Consider the following 18,865-nt stretch of genomic DNA (forward strand, 5'->3'; position numbering starts at 1 on the left):
TGACAAACTAAAACAGGAAAAGACAGCTGAAGTAAACATAGGCTTAATGACAAAGAAGCAGCTTAAGCATAAGCTGAAAGATGTCAAGAATGCAAACAAGGTAAAATCACCTAGGAAAAATAGGAATGGAAAGGAAGGTGTGAATAAAAGCAATGATTATAAACCTGTTCCTGATGCACCTAGGAAAACATGTCATAACTGTGGAAGTTCTAACCATCTGGCTTCTTTTTACAGGAAAAATAAGAATATTAACTACTTACCTTCGAAATCAGGAGTTAAGAGTCAGTCAGTTAGATACAAACCACAAAATCCTTGTTTTCATTGTGGTAGTTTATGGCATTCCATTTATACTTGTAAGGAATATCATAGTCTGTACTATGATTATTATCAAATAAAACCTTCTTTGAAGAAAGTTTCCATTGTTCCTTCTAGTATAAATTCTGATTCAAAGTCTGATAATGTAAATTCTGATAAGAAAAATGTTAACATAAACTCTGATGCTAAATCCGCTGCAAATGTTAACAAACTTAATAAGACCAAAGGATCCAAGCAAGTCTGGGTCCTTAAAACTAATAATTAGTGGTCTTTATGATTGCAGGGCAACAGGAAAAATATTCTAGTTCTGGACAGTGGATGTTCAGGTCATATGACTGGAAATAAGGCCCTGCTATCAGACTTTGTGGAGAAAGCTGGCCCAAGTGTTTCTTATGGAGATGGCAATATTGGAAAAACATTGGGATATGGCAATATCAATCTTGGTAATGTCATCATTAAAGAAGTAGCTCTGGTCTCAGGACTTAAACACAACCTTCTGAGTATAAGTCAAATCTGTAACAGAGGTTATCATGTTGATTTCTTTGAAGAACACTGCGAAATTGTGAGTAAATCTAAAGGCAAAGTTGTTCTGAAAGGATATAGACGTGGTAACATTTATGAAGCTAAGCTTTCAACAAGTACTGATGGCTCTGCAATCTGTCTGTTAAGTAGAGCATCAATTGAAGAAAGCTGGAATTGGCATAAGAAACTCTCTCATTTAAATTTCAACAATATAAATGAACTGGTCAAGAAAGATCTTGTGAGAGGATTGCCAAACACAGTATTTGCTCCTGATGGTCTTTGTGATTCATGTCAGAAAGCCAAACAAAGAAAATCTTCATTCAAGAGCAAGACTGAATCATCAATTCTTGAGCCTTATCATCTTATACATGTTGATCTATTTGGTCCAGTAAATGTCATGTCTATTGCAAAGAAGAAGTATGTGTTGGTCATAGTGGATGAGTTCACCAGATACACATGGGTGTATTTCTTGCACACAAAAAGTGAAACTGCATCTATCTTAATTGATCATGTCAAACAGCTGGATAAAATGGTCAAAGATTCTGTGAAAATTTTAAGGAGTGATAATGGCACTGAGTTCAAGAATTTGATAATGGAAGAGTTCTGCAAAAGCCATGGAATAAAGCAGGAATTTTCTGCTCCTGGAACTCCACAGCAAAATGGAGTTGTTGAAAGGAAGAATGGAACTCTCATTGAAGCTGCACGTACAATGCTTGAAGAAGCAAAGCTTCCAACCTATTTCTGGGCTGTAGCTGTGCAGACTGCTTGTTTTACTCAAAATGCAACACTCATTAACAAGCATGGAAAAACACCATATGAGATGGTGAAGAAAAAGAAGCCAAATCTGAAATATTTTCATGTATTTGGATGCAAGTGTTTTGTTCTCAAGACTCATCCTGAACAGCTATCAAAGTTTGATCTAAAAGCTGATGAAGGAATCTTTGTTGGATATCCACTTTCCACAAAAGCCTTCAGAGTCTATAATTTGAGAACAAAAGTAGTCATGGAATCTATCAATGTCTCTTTTGATGACAAGAAGATCACTGGTCTTAAAGATTTCGTTGACCATGATCAGCTGAGATTTGAAAATGAAGACTCATATTCTGATACTGAAAAACCTGACAGTCTAAGTCCTGATACTACAAACTCTGACGGATTAAACTCTGATGTTATTGAAACTGTGGTGACTACGTTAAAGGAAGATGCACCTATGCAGGGGGAGCATACTCAAGATCCTACCACATCTCAAGAAACATCAGAACATGCATCTGGCTCTTCAAGTTCTGATTCGTCAAGTTCTGATAAGCCAAGTTCTGATAGTGCTGAAAATCTAAATACTGAAGAATCCAACTCAGAGAGCATAGTTTCAGGGGGAGCATCAGAAAATGAAAATGAAGATAGCATGGATCATGGGGGAGCATCCAGTTCTAGAGAAAACATTCCATCTGCAAGGAAGTGGACAAAATCACAATCACCTGATTTGATAATTGGAAATCCTGATGCAGGTGTCAGAACTAGAACAGGTACTTCAAATGAGTGTCTATACAATTCTTTTCTCTCTCAGACTGAGCCAAAGAAAGTAGAAGAAGCTCTTCAAGATGCTGATTGGGTGCAAGCAATGCAGGAAGAGTTGAATGAATTTGAAAGAAACAAAGTCTGGACCCTAGTGCCAAGACCAAAGAATAGATCTGTTGTTGGTACAAAGTGGGTATTCAGAAACAAAACTGACAGTGATGGCATAATTACAAGGAATAAGGCAAGGCTGGTTGCAAAAGGATATTCTCAACATGAGGGAATTGATTATGATGAAACATTTGCACCAGTTGCTAGGTTAGAAGCCATAAGGATATTTTTGGCTTATGCTGCTCACAAAAAGTTTACTGTCTTTCAAATGGATGTGAAAAGTGCTTTTCTCAATGGAGAATTGGAGGAAGAGGTATATGTTGAACAACCTCCAGGTTTTGTAGATACCAAACATTCAGATTATGTCTACAGGCTTGATAAAGCACTTTATGGACTTAAGCAAGCTCCTAGAGCATGGTATGAGACTTTAGCTCAGTTTCTTCTGGAAAGTGGATTCAACAGAGGAACAATAGACAAAACACTGTTCTACCTCAACCATGGAAAGGACTTACTTCTGGTCCAGATTTATGTTGATGATATCATTTTTGGATCTACAAATGACAAACTTTGCAAGAAGTTTGCCAAACTAATGCAGTCAAGATATCAGATGAGTATGATGGGGGAACTTAGCTATTTTCTGGGCCTTCAAGTCAAGCAGAATGAGGAAGGCACTTTTATTTGTCAAACCAAGTACACCAGAAACTTGCTAAAGAAATTTAGAATGCAAGATTGTTCAAGTGCATCCACTCCAATGGCCACTGCAACAAAACTGGATAAGGATACCGGTAAATCAGTAGATATTACTGACTACAGAGGTATGATTGGCTCTCTAATCTATCTAACTGCTAGTAGACCTGATATCATGTATGCTACCTGTCTTTGTGCAAGATTTCAAGCAGATCCAAGAGAACCTCACTTAACAGCTGTAAAAAGAATCTTTAAGTATCTTAAAGGAACAGCTGCTCTGGGATTATGGTATCCTAGAGAATCAGATTTTAAACTAATAGGTTACTCAGATGCAGATTTTGCAGGTTGCAAAATTGACAGGAAAAGCACAAGTGAAAGCTGCCAATTTCTTGGAGGCAGATTGGTTTCTTGGTACAGCAAGAAACAAAAGTCAATTTCCATATCAACTGCAGAAGCAAAGTATATTGCTGCAGGAAGCTGTTGTGCACAGATTCTTTGGATGAAGAATCAGTTACTGGATTATGGGTTAACATATTTCAAAATCCCTATTTACTGTGATAATCAAAGTGCTATTGCTATGACAAGTAATCCAGTTCAACACTCAATGACAAAGCACATCAGCATCAGGTACCACTTCATCAGGGAACATGTGGATGAAGGTACAGTGGAATTACATTTTGTTCCCACAGATCAACAGTTGGCAGATATCTTCACAAAACCATTATGTGAAGCTACTTTTACAAGATTGGTAAATGAACTTGGAATGGTTTTAGGTTCTTTCTTTAAATCTGCTTAGACTTGTTCTGTGTTATCAGACTTTATGCTCAGTATTTACAGAATTAATTTCATTGTGTATTCTGTGCTTAATTGATAAATGTCTTTAAGTACTGACTGTTGTCTGATATATGTTTCTAAACTCTGATAAGTGATATGTTTGTTCTAGTACCTATTCAATCCTATGAGGATAACTGTGCTAGATACTGACCTAGTAGTCTTCAATAAACAAATGATTCCATGGAAGAAGTAATTATTTCAGTGGAAATCTTATGACACTAGCAAATTATGATAATTGAGCTTAGTTAAGTTTACTTTGTATATCTTATTACTAAGTCACAAATTAGAATAATGCTACTCATCTGTTAAGTTCTGATACTAGTAAAACTGCTGAGTGCACTAAGTGCTGATAGACCTCTCTTATCAAAAGAAAAAGCAAAAAGATTAAAGAATAAAATCAGGTACTCCTTTGAGATCTAGAGTAAAAATGTGAAAGGGACGACCCAAGTGCATTGCTGATATTAAGTAAATATGCATTAGAAAAGCAAAATATTTTCTTGGTGACTTTTCACACTCTATGATTACTGGAGAAATACTCTGATAATAGCATAAATTCTGATAAACAGTCGTGACTCACTTACACTGAGAAGCCACTGTAAAATAGAATTTCAAAAGATGCATAAAATTAACACAAAACAGTTGAGGTGGCCTTAAGCATGAACTCATTCATCAGTAGGTTTCAGGATAATGACAGCTCTTTAGCAAAATTTTAGTTATGCCTTATTTCTAAGATGTACTGAAGTGAATCAGACTTTACTCTTTGTCTGTTATTTAGCTTAATGTACACACTAATCACTCCATCTGAATGATGAAAATTTTTGTGGTGGTCTATGTTATTGTAGATAAACAGTCATTGTGTCATTTTTGCACAAATTCTGAGGACAAGTTCTAGTTACACGTTCTGATGATTCAGTTCTGACGTTCATAACTAAGAACTTGTATGAGGATTTACTAAGATGAGCATTCCTTTTTCGAGTTAAGAAATTATGTTCTGATGACTGTTAAGTTCTGGTATAGGTCTAAGTTCTGATTTCTCAGTCTAATCCTTTACTTGGCTTATCTTTGAATGAAATTTAATAACAGTCTCAGTTTGTACTTGCATCATCCTCTAAGCCAAAGAGAACAAAGACTGTTCTTCAAACACCTCAAAAGAGGAGAAGCATTACTTTGAGAGATGAATCAGATTCTGAGGATCATATTCCCTCTTTAGAACCTGTGGTAAATGAAGCTGAGAAGGCAACTTCTCAGAAGGATTCTGCAATTGGGGGTTTTAGGCTTCTCAAGAGGCTTAGACGTATGACGGTTCCTGAAACTCCCAAGGAATCCAAATCAACAAGGAAGTACAAGAAACAGAGGGCACAAAGGCCAGTTTCAGATGATGAGGAGGAAGCAGCTAAGGAAGGGGATCAGGAATCTCTGATCTCACAAGACAAGGAATTTGCTCCAGTCACTTCTTCTCCATCAACTCCATCTCAGGAACCTGTATCTGACAAGGCTAATTCACCTTCTGTGTCTCTTGTTGATCCAGGCACAAGTGCTGAAATTGATATTCAGAACCTGGTTGTGCCTGAAATACTTTTCTTAGAAGCTCCAACAGCAAATAATCCTTCCACAACACCTGTTACTGATGCTGTTCAAACTCCTGAGTTATCACTAACACCTTCTCTGCATCAAGATGCTGATGATCAGATTTTAGGTGAGCATCAGGATATGGCTGTTGATCAGAACTTAGTATCAGATCAGCAATTAGAGGATGCTGAAGCCTCCATTGCTACTCACACTGTTGTCTTATCAGAAGATACTGATTCTCTAAGTTCTGATGCTGCAAATGTTGGAGATACTGGTGAGGCTGCTACAACTGTAGATGCTGATGAAGCAGGTCCTTCAGGACATACTCCTCCACTGACTCTTCCTAAGTCTGAACTGGTAAAGGAGTTTATTATCAGGGATGCACCAGTACCTTGGAGTGAAACTCCTGCAGGTCAGGAGTGGACTAAGGAATGGAACTCAGTTTCATGTGTTCCAAATGCTTTACATCTTGCTGAGCACTTGACTAAAGCTGATGAAATGTTACATTCTGATGATTTTAAAACCCAGCTTAGAGTCACTGCATTGAGTACTAAACATCTACAAGGTCTTCATTCCAACACTCATGCAGAGCTACACAAGATTCAGGAGAACTTTATCAAACAGGAACAAGTTTGGAAAATTGATAAGAAAAAGTTCTTCCAACCTACCATTGACAGGGTTGCTTATATTGAGAAAACTCAAGAGAAGCAACAAGCTCGGATTGATCAAATTCTGACAAATCAAGCTTCTCAGCAATCGCAACTTACTGAAATCCAGACCTCAGTGGAACTACTTATCTCTCTTTTATTACCTGCTGATGCCAAAAAGGGGGAGAAGGTAATTAAGTCCAAATGCAAAATCAACAAGACACTGCAAGGAAAGGATGATGGAAAAGATGACCAAGGAAACTCTGGAATGGGTAGTGGTCATAGTCAAGGTAGAAGGTTTACATCAAGACAAGCTAGTCACAGAACAAGTTCTGATACTGGGAAAAGAATAAGTTCTGCTGCTGGTAAAAGGATAAGTTCTGATGAACTTCTAGATCTTGATGAGAAAATGTCAAGACAGTTATTTCTTCAAGAAAATCCAGGGATGGACTTGGAAAGTTTAAAGGAAGAAGAAGCCAGACTTAAATCAGAGAAAGTCACATCTAAATCTGAAGCTTCTGGTAAAAAGTTACTTCCAAAATCTAAGGGCATTGTGATCGAAGAAAGGATACATACTGAAGAAACTTTGGCTAGATCACAACCACAGATAGATCCAAGATCCAAGGGTAAAGAAAAGGTTGGTGAACCTATCAAGCCTTATGTACCTCCTGAGGAAGAAGAAATTACTGATGGAAAAGATGATCTTGCTCTGACTTCAAGAAAAGTTCTTAAAACAACCTCTGACATGGCTCAAGTTGTTCAGATTCAAGAAATTGTAAGTTCTGATATTCAGAAGAAGCAAGTAACCTCTGACAGTGCTCAAGTTAACTTGATATCAGAAAATAGATCTAAAACACTCCTACCAGGATTCACTAAAGCAAAACAAACTCAATCTTTGAAGACTACTCCAAGTGGTTTTGAAGCAAGAGTAGTTACTGGAAAGGAAGCTAGAGATAAAACTGGATTGGGAAGTGCTGATGAAAGAAGAGTACACAACACTACCGATGATCCAACTTCCTCGAGTGAACCAGGTATTGGAGCAACTCCTGAGAGATTGAATCAACTAGAATCTGTACAGATGGTTTACCATACCTACTTGAAAGAATACATCATGTTGTATTTCATGACAGATGGTAGGGTTTATCATATAAGACAAAATGCCATTCCTTTGAAGTATTTTGAAGAATTGGAGCATGTACTTTTCTTACTTCAAGTGGATGACTGAAATAACAGAGACTGCTGCAAACTACTTAAAAGAACAGATTCAGAGACAGAAAAGGCTTCATTCTGTTAAGTCTGACAGCAAATATGTTCCAAAGTACAGAGATCACAATGGGGATATTGTTGATATGAAGCCTAATACTGCACAGATCAGAACGTATCTTGGTATTAAGGGACTTGAATTCAATCTTGAATCTGACAAAGATTATGTCATAAGACTAGACCAGGAGTTAAGGAAAGCAAAGATTAATGATCTCAGAGCTGCAATCTTTCAAACTGGTGAAGATACTGCAGAGCTTAAAGGTGTTAAAAGGAGAATGATTGATGAACTAAGATATGCTGAGAAATGTTTGTTGAAGAACTATCTCAGAACAACTCCTGACATCAGAGAGATCAGAAGATGATGAAGCCAAGTCGAAGATCTACAACTGCTTAAATTCTGATATTTATGCAGATTGAAGTTGTTATCAGAAGTTGAAATTGGTAAAACTTTAAGGACTGTAAGTTGTAGTTATCTAGTCTATTTCTCATGCATTTGTACTTAATGTTTTTGACATCATCAAATATCTGTTTAACTTGTATATTTTGTTAATTTACAAGTTGGGGAAGATTGTTAGATATATTTGATAATGTTATGGCTAATATGTCTTATGTTTAGCTTTCAGATCTTGTGTGAACAGGATAGATCAGTACTTAACTGTTGATCAGTACTTATACTGGAAGTCAGGACTTAAGGATATCAGTACTTATATTATCAGGAGATAATCATCAGAAGATAGATATCAGAACTTAAGTGCTGAAGGATAATCAGATAAGGACAGTAGCTGATTAAAGGAAAGAAGATAGAGATAAAACATAAGAAGAGATATGCATGAAGAAGGAATTCCGTGAAGAATGGAATACTTGGAATAGAAGATATCTGATTGATATATTTTAGGAAGCAGAATTATATTCTATATCAATTAGCGATTATCTTGTAACTGTGTAGTATATAAACACAGGCATAGGGTTTACACTATAAGTGTTATCATTATCGAAGTTATTATTCTTTATAACCCTAGCAGCTCTCGTGATATTTGTTCATCATTGAGAGGTAACAGTTCCATATTGTAACAGAGTTTATTGTTTCAATAAAGTTTGTTTTCTGTTCGATTTGAGTGTACTATACACTGTATTCACCCCCTCTACAGTGTGTGTGTGTGACCTAACAATAACGCTTAGCTCTGATACCATTTCTGTAACACCCCCAAATCCAGGGTCGGGGATCCGGGTTGTCACGAGTTCCATTTCCCTTAATAACACCCAATCTTAATAAACAATCAACTACTCCGTACTGTGACCCCACAATAAACACACACACCACAAGTTATAGTCTCAGAGATGAATATCCAAAAATAACACAAGTCATTTTATTCCACAATTATAAGCCATTACACCTCAAAGGGTTTTCTGAATAATTTACATATTCTTTGCCATTATTACAATTCATATAGATACATAAGTTTGGTACATCAGAAGTTGAAAGCCTAGCCTATTGGTAATTTCTACCTCAGCTACAGCGTCATCAACGCTTCCAGAAAACTGTGGAACGTTTCCTAACCGCTTGCGAATTGGAAGCTTGGTCATGTTCATCTTTTCTATCTGTTGTTGTGTGATGAAAGAAGAAAGCAAGGGTGAGCAACAAGCCCACCAAAATAATATGTATAATAATTAACAATATATGAGCATTCTCATAGTACTCATGAAAGTCTTGGTCAAGAAGAAATGAACCAAGCTGATATCTTAACGCGACCAAGTCGCAAAATATTCAGTATATATATACATATATACTGTTCACAATCTTTGAAATCCTCTGACATGTATAATGTACACAGAGTTCCAGTTTATAACTGTATAAAAAAATATCGTTGCAAGGTAATCTCATATATCTAACCCTGTCTCAACATTTTTCTGAAAATCTTTGACATGCACAAGATAATCATTTACTAGATATAAGTTTAAAAGATGAAGTTACAAGATACTCCAATATACTTATATCTTTTCCGAATATTACTTAAACTACCACCGTTCAAGGTATAATCCGTTTCAAAAGTTCATCACATAGATGAGACTACAAGATAAGATTTGAATAGATTCAATCCTTGAAATATCATTATAAATAATGAAGTTATGAGATACTTCATTAAGTCCTGATATATATATACACCTATATATATACATTTCATACACTCCTTGAAAACATCTGTTATGAAAATTATAAACAGAGTTGCAATATCCAATGAATTTGGAAAGGAGAAAACATTGGCATAAACCTGAAATCTTGCTGATCAGGCAAAGATACCAATAAGTAACCTTTTCTACTAGTAGATGGACGAATTCCCCATTGGTCATCACCCTGGCCGCAATAGGACCTTATGCTGGACTGCCACTCAGCCACTTACGCATTTGATGGACTCCCACTGAGCCACTTACACTTTCATGGACGCCCACTGAGCCCATGTTGCTTATGCCGACTCAAATAGATGAACTTACTTCCCGAACGATGGGCAAGTAATCAAGATGTTTTCTCAAAACAGCAACCTCATTGCGAATATAAAAGACACCACTGAGCCGGATCACCCCCAGGTTTTGAGCGAGTATTTAAATCCCCTTCGAAACGAAGATCTTAAATATAAAAATGAGTTTTGGGATCCGCTCTAATCTTTTAAAAATCATTTTGAAGATTCGAAAACATTTTTAAGAATGTTTGGAGTAATGCTGATTTAATGAAATAAATCAGTCCCGATATATTAGAAAATATCTGAATATTATTATTTAATAATATTCTCATAAAGATAATCTCTATATAAATAATTTGAAGTAGAAGTTTTAAAACTCATACTTGAAATAAATATTAAATAACCAAAGATATACTTATACGAAAGTACTATCTTTATTTGAATAATCGAAAATAAGTTTGATTATCGAAACATTATTCTTTAATAAAATAAAGAATATTATTTAGTAAATAATCGGAGTCATAAGTCCTCGAATGAATATTCAAAATAATATTAATTAAATAAATATTCATTAAATAGAATAAACAGAGTCATAAGTTCTCGAATGAATATTCAAAGTAATATTCATTAAATAGAATAAACAGAGTCATAAATCCTCGAATGAATATTCGAAGTAATATTCATTAAATAGAATAAATAGAGTCATAAGTCCTCGAATGAATATTCCAAGTAATATTCATTAATAAAAATAAAGTTATCGAATAAACCTTATTCGATTAATAATTTTGAAAACTATATCTCTAAATATATATATAAATATATATATATATAATATACTCGGGAACATCGACTCCCGGTTTAGAAAATGTTCACCTTTGGGTCCCCTATACTAAGGGTATACGCAACTACTGCTTATCTCTAGCATAGGTATTATGCAACTTATAAGCAATTGAATCAACAATTAGATATCAAGATTACGAAACAAACATGCATATATACCATATCACATGCTCCAATATATCGCAAGATTTTCTAATAACAATCATGCACTTATCACAAGATAATGCATATACATATATTTACATCACAACAACAGTATAACGGGTAGAAAACTTGCCTGGGTGCTCCCAGATTGACTTAAGCTTAGAGTGGGTCCAATAACCTATGAACAACAACATAAGTCGGAATTAAACCCAGGTCGCTTAAGAAACTAGACTTTAACCAATTGAACCCTAACGTTCGCTTTTGCGCTTAATGATTCACTTAAGTCGCTCGAGTACCCTCGGCTCCACCATTTTTAATAATTTAACCATTAAGAATTTTAAGGCAATTCTTTCGCGAGTACCTTACTAACTGCCTAATACACTTTACATAAATGTTTAATACTCCAATTAGTCATTTAAGGTCCTTAACCAATGTTTCAAGGTAAGGTGAGGGGTAATGGTTCGTTCGCGAAACGCCGTTAGTTAAAACGGTCGTTTCTCCAAAACCGTACATCGGATTCAAACGAACCACATATCAAAACGAAGCTCATAACATGAACTATCTAATCATGGCAATGATCAAAACCTAACAGTGAGTTCACGGGTCGTGATGTTAAGAACAAAAGCAGTCTAAAGTAAATCGGGCATTACGACGGTTGTGTTTACGCGATTACCAAATTTTATCCTACTCCAAATCAACCACAATTCAACCATACAACCAAACTCCATCCATACAATACTACAACAGCCCCAACAACTCAATATTTCCAATTTATACTACTTCTCAATCATGAACTAAGAGCTTACTTAAGTTCATTAACTAATCATCAAGATTTACAACTCCAAAACATCACAAAACCAATCAATCTCTAAATACACAATAACCAAGTCTATCATGAACTATACTACTCATAATAAGCTCTTAACATTCAATAACAAAGCTAGGTTAAGAGATTATACCTTCCTTGTGAGTAGGAGTAAGTAATGAGCTTGGAACAACCTTGGAAAATCCTTACTAAAGCTTTATCTAAACAAAAACACAAGATCAAAATTTCAAGTTCTTGAAAAACACTATTCACCCTCTTCTTCCATGAATTTTAGGAAGAGATTGTGAAGGAATTTGAAGCTTAAACTTAGAGGACATCTATATCTATGTACAAGGAACCTTAGATAATTACCTCACTAATTAACAAAGCTTGGAACTTGGATTTGGGTTTTTCTTTCCTTGCAAAATGAAAGGGGCAGAGAGCTTTTGCTTGAAAATGGGAAGTCAACTTTGTGTTTTTGGTGTTATGATTTGTTTGTTGGTTGTTTTTGCCTTTTGTTTTAATTAATTACCTTTTAACCATGGTGATTTTTGTGTGGCTTGAAATTAAACACACTTCCTTCCTTTTTGGTCATACTTAGGTCATCATTCTTATGTCATCTTCCCATGCTTGTCCTCTTCTTATTGGTTTGATGACATCATCATCACTAACCTCTTTGATTAGCTCCTAATTACTTGGCTAATGACCGCTGATCTGCTATACGGTTCGCTTAACTTTCGTTTTCGTTTTCGTTTATCGTTTGAGGGATCATACCCGGGATCTTATTACCTGGGTTTCCTTAACCTTTCTCAATACATTATATTCCTTTTATGATCCTCTCTTATAATCCTTGAATTTAAATCCTTTTTATCATGTTACCTTATACTCAATTCTTTCGGTATCTGGTGGATTTTCGGGAAAAATCAAAGTGTTCGAATTTGGATTCTGACGATCTTTGCATACACTTATATATTATATAGAGTACTAATAAGATCTCAAAATAACAATAAAAGAACCCCTACAAAGTGTGGCATGAAAAGTTTTCTTATTCAGCATAATCAGCAAAATCACTATTCATAAGGGTTACAAAAAGTTCAAATTTTTTGGGGTTATTACATACACAGTAACCATAGGATTCTTGTCTGAAAAGTTAGAGTAGTTTCTTTTAGGCTTCATGATAAGATTTGCCTTTGGAGATTTTACACAAGAAGTTTGGCCCTTTTTAAGATAATTCATACTCATTTCATTCACAGAAATCTTCTTGACTTGAGAGTGATGAATAAAGATTTTGTCTGGTTTCTAAATTGGCCCAAACTTCTGTTGAATTTTTGCATCTATTCTTTTTCATTTATCATCTAGTTCCTTCTCCACATCTGTAACATCAAGCATCTTGGCAATTGACTTTGACTCAAGCTTAGCAGTTGCTATTTGGATCAGATCAATGCTGTCCAATACTGGTGGCTTTGGCAGAGTAATTTCTGGAACAATTACTTGGCTGATTTGAATATTTACCACATGCTCCCCCTCACTAGTTGGCTCTGCTTGACTGACTTGAGTTAATGATTTCTCCCCTTTTTTGTTATCATCAAGTAGAGTGAAGGTAGAAGATTGTGCAGCCACCAGCTTCTGCAACAATTGAGTTTGTTGTGCTTGATATAGATGAATAGCTATTAGAGAAGCTTCCATTGCAGTCATCCTTTTATCCAAGGAATCCACTTTCGGGGCAAGATCAGAATTCTTCCTTAGCTGTCTCTTAATATCAAGCATTGTTGCTTCTGTAAGTTTAGCATCCAATCTTTCACAGATATCCTTCTTTACTTGATCAATCTTAGTTTTGATAGAAGTGACATCCTGATTGTGTTGAAAGCCTTGAATTTGATGCAATTTTAGAGAATTGAGATGTGCCTGTAAGAGCTTCCTGGTGCCAGCATCTCTTGTTAATTGAAGAGCAGTATGTGTCTCTTGTATTTGATGGATGAGAGTGGTCTTGAAATATTGAAGATCACATTCCTTGGAGAATTCCCATGATGGCAGGACAGATCTAGAGCCGGTGCATGCTGCTCCCCCTATGTCCATGAGCTCTTCACTATTATCACCATCATCTCTAAAAAGATCTTCAGATTCACCAGTGTCATAGTCTATATCATCATCAGCTTTAGGTGGCATGACTTTGATGGCATCCTTAGCTCTTTGCATGGATTGAGTAGTGTGCACCAAATTTAGCATTCTTTCAGCCTCCTTATTGCCCTGTTCAACTAGAACTTGATAAGCTGAAACATGATGAGTAAATGTCTCAGCATCCAGGGAAATAGAATCTATGACAGCTTGGTATTCTTGCTGAAATAGCTTTTCCCTTTCTGCATCACTGACATTCATTGACTCACTAGCAATGGTGTCCATCCTTATCATTCTTGTACCTGTATTTCTCTCATTATCTCTCTTTTGTTGCATCAAGGGTCCCCTTGGCTTCCCACCCTCATACCCTCACCTTCACCATCTAAGGTGGGACTCCCCTCACTCACTTTTGCCAGACCTGGAGAAATGGTCTGCATTGGTTCACTTATTTTCTCTCCTTTTGCCTGGGAGCAACCCAGCCTCTCACTCAGTTCACTCCCTTCCCTCAGTCCTAAGAATGATTGTACTACTACTAAGTCCTCTGCACTTGTGATAATTAAAGAAATTTGAAGTTGTGCAGAGACTCCCGACGGATGAGGAATATCCATCGGGGTAGTAGTTTGGCTAGCCGACGGATGACTGCTGTTAGGCACATCCGCCGGGATAGAATCACTACTCGACGGATGAATATTATCCACCGAGATAGAAGAAATGAATGAGTTTGGAGTGGAGACTATTGTAGACTCTATGCAGATTGATGAAAATTTGGGCACAGATGTCTCAATAGACTCAGAAAGAATTTGCAAGTGAGCCAACAAATCATCTAAAAGATGATGCTCACTTGCTTGGATTTTTGGCTTCTCCAACAGAGTTAAGATGGAGAATTTGGAAGTGATGTATTAATCATGTCTACATCCAATGAGTGTATGGGTGACTTTGGTGTTTCAGGTGCTTCTATCACTATTGATTTTGGCTGTGACTCCACATTTACTGGAGCCACATCAACCGGAATTTGAGATGGTGCAGTGACTGAGTCTATTACTTCAGTTTGTACTGTGTGTGTTCCCTGTGCATCCCCAAGGATTTTAGATCTTTTCTTTCTATCATAAGTCTATGGTGAACTTGTGTCCCTAACCCTCTTGACATGTGCTCCTCGTTGGGAGCCTGTTTCAATAGTAAATTCCTTTTGGGAGGATGAAACTAGAAGTGAGCTTATTTTCTTATTAAGAACCACAGTTTGTTAGGAAACTGTGGTGTGGCTAGGCTTAGGTACACTCATCTCACCATCCTTATCCTTAGGGTTCTTTGATTTTTACCATGTCCCTCACCTTGCTCACTCTCTTTCACACTCCCCTCTTTGTGTTTAGTAGATTTTGCAACTGGTTTCTTTTGAGAGAAACCATAGGGGGCTTTCTTAGCTTTGGATTTTGAAGTTGTTATTTTGGTATCTTGGGTAGGCATCTATTGGGTCATTGACACAGATATCATAGCTACACTTGAAGGCAAAGAAATGTGTGATGTTGGATGAGTGGAGACAATGGTGCTTACCTCACTAATCTGAGGGTCCTCCGTGATTGGAAAATAGAAGAGGGGCACTTCTTTGTGGTAATTTGCTATATTGAGATCTGCAATAATTTTCCTTTCTTGAACCCGACAATTCAGCTTATTGGCAGGGTTCTCAATAGCAATGTCCTCAATAAGATGGTTAGCAAGCATCATAAAGAATCTAGCATAATAGACACTTGTTCCTCTCTTATTAAGTTCTCCTAACTTATAACCTAACTCAAACATGATCATGTCACCGAAGTTAAAGTACTTATCAGTAACTAGCATATAAAGCATGTTAAGCATGGAAATGTTGACATAATCAAAGTTACTTATTTTACCAGAAAATACATTAGTTACCATATCACACAAATAGCTCCATTCCTTTCTAAGACCTAACCTCATAATTTCACTTAACTTAGAAGTAGAAAGTGCATAGCCCATAGAATTAAGCATGGTAACTATATCAGCATCAGTGTGTGGAACAGTAGTAGTGTTATTTGGAATTTTAAAGCATGCTTTGATAATGTCACTATTAATGCAAAACTGCTTACCTTTGAGAGTGAAAGTTATGGTCCTGTCAGACTGGTACACAGCAGTTGTCCATATCTCCTCCACAACCTCATAGTAGATTGTGGGTGATTCCAGCATAGCATAATTGAGTTTACATCCCTTCACAAAATCCATCATTTTGTGAAAATCTCCAGACTGTTGAATCTATTTGTTCACAAGAGCTACGAAGTTGTTCTTTTCATAGATGAATCCAGTTTGGGACATGATTTTGACTACTGGTGCCATTGCTAAAGTTTTGAAATTTGCAGAGAAAGTAATTGCTTTTGGAGAAAAAAGAAGTTAGAGCAATTGAATATTGAGAATGATAAAAGAGTAGAATAAAAATGAATTCTGCTTTTATACTATCTCATAAATAAACTTATAAAAATAATCAAGTGGAATAAAGTAACCAATCAAAATAGCTCAAAATTGCCGTTTAAAATAAATAAAATGTAAAATTCTATCAATTACCCATCGTGTTATGCTTACAGACTCTAAGTATACTCGACGGCTAAGATTGAGATAATTCGACGGATGAGGATAAAGCAATTATCCGTCGAGGTATAAAATAATCCAAAAAAGTAATTAATTTTATTAACAACCATTACACCGACGGATGATCAAACTCGATGGATAATGAACATCCGTCGGGATGTAAATTTTGACTTAGCTAAAATTTAATTAATAATATAAAAGTCAATTAATTTTCTGGATGCATTATAACTTGCAAAAAAAAATATCTAAAATGATTCAAGGATAATTTAGCATACCTAACTCACTTACCAACCTTGAAAAGATGGATTCAACAAGTGGCTTGGTCAAGATATCTGCAAGCTGCTTTTCACTTGGAACAAAATGAAGTTCCACAGTACCATTCATCACATGTTCCCTTATGAAGTGGTACTTGATGTCTATGTGCTTTGTTCTTGAATGCTGCACTAGATTTTTAGTGATGGCAATTGAACTTATGTTATCACAGAAAATGGGAATTCTGTCCACTTGTAGACCATAGTCCAACAATTGGTTTTTTATCCACAAAATTTGTGCACAGCAACTGCCAACGGCAATATATTCAGTTTCAGCTGTAGAAGTAGAAACTGAATTTTGCTTTTTACTGAACCAGGACACAAGCTTGTTTCCTAGAAATTGGCAGGTTCATATTGTACTTTTTCTGTCTATTTTACAACCTGCATAATATGCATCTGAATAACCAGTTAGATCAAAATCAGAATCTCTAGGGTACCAAATGCCAAGTTTTGGTGTTCCCTTGAGATATCTGAAAATTCTCTTTATAGCTACTAAGTAAGATTCTCTAAGATTAGCCTGAAATCTAGCACAAAGACAAGTAACAAACATTATATCTGGCCTATTAGTTGCTAAGTACAGAAGTGAGCCAACCATGCCTCTATAGCTTGAAATATCCACAGACTTTTCAGTAGTGTTTAACTCAAGCTTAGTTGCAGTGGCCATGGGAGTTTTTGCAGATGTGCAATCCATTAAATCAAACTTCTTTAAAAGATCATGAATATATTTAGTTTGACTAATGAATATTCCATCACTAACTTGCTTAACTTGTAAACCAAGAAAGTAAGTCAGTTCTCCCATCATGCTCATTTCATACTTACTTTACATCAATTTAGAAAACTTTTTGCAAAGTTTTTCATCTGTAGAGCCAAATATAATATCATCTACATAAATTTGAACAAGTATACCAGAGCCATTAACATTTCTAAAGAATAAAATTTTATCAACAGTACCTCTTGTGAAGTGATTTTCCAAAAGAAACTTTGATAAAGTGTCATACCAGGCTCTAGGTGCTTACTTCAGTCCATAAAGTGCTTTTAAGAGATAGTAGACATATTCTGGAAAATTTGGATCTTCAAAACCAGGAGGCTGACTAACATAGACATCCTCCTCCAAATCTCCATTCATAATGGCACTTTGACATCCATTTGATATACCTTAAAATTGGCATGGGCTGCATAGGCTAAGAAACTTCTAATGGCTTCCAGTCTTGCAACAGGAGCAAAGGTTTCATCAAAATCTATTTCTTCTTGTTGATAATAGCCCTTAGTAACCAATCTAGCTTTGTTCCTGACCACAATGCCATTTTCATCCATCTTGTTCCTGAATACCCATTTGGTGTCAATTGGATTCTTTCCTTTAGGTTTGGGTACCAGCTTCCATACCTTGTTCCTTTCAAATTGGTTTAGCTCTTCTTGCATAGCTAAAATCCAATCAGGATCCAACAAAGCTTCTTCTACCTTCTTTGGTTCTTCATTAGAAAGAAAGTTGTTGTATAGACATTCTTCTTGAGTTGCTTTCCTTGTTTGAACTCTAGAAGATGCATCACCAATGATAAGCTCAAAAGGGTGATCTTTGGTCCATTTTCTTTGTTGAGGTAGATGAGCTCTAGATGAAGAGGCCTCATTGTTGTCTTGATGATTAGTAGAGTTTGATTATGAGAAACTCCCCCTGAGTTTGTGAATCTTTGATTTGAGAAAGGTGAACTTTCTGTAAGTGATCTATTCTGACTTTCAGCTTCTCTCATTGTACCGACGGATGATGCACTTTGTGTCCTGACGGATGAGGCTGATTGTCTCTCGACGGATGATGCAGATTTCCTACCGACAGATGAGGCATTTTGCAACTCGACAAATGTTGAATTATGTGCTTCATTAGTTGTAGATTTTTCTACATTATCCTTAGTCACCGTTTCTTGATCATTTTCATCATCACTGTCATCACTAACCATCTCCACATTATCAAACTTGAGGCTTTCATGATAATCTACATCTTGCAGTCCTTCAATCTTTTTATCATCAAACATAACATGTACTGATTCCATGACTATGTTGGTTCTTAAATTGTAGACTCTATATGCTTTACCCACAACATATCCAACAAAAATTCCTTCATCTGCTTTAGCATCAAACTTTCTATGTTGA

This window comes from Apium graveolens, chromosome 5 (assembly GCF_009905375.1).
Source record: "Apium graveolens cultivar Ventura chromosome 5, ASM990537v1, whole genome shotgun sequence".
NCBI lineage: Eukaryota > Viridiplantae > Streptophyta > Magnoliopsida > Apiales > Apiaceae > Apium > Apium graveolens.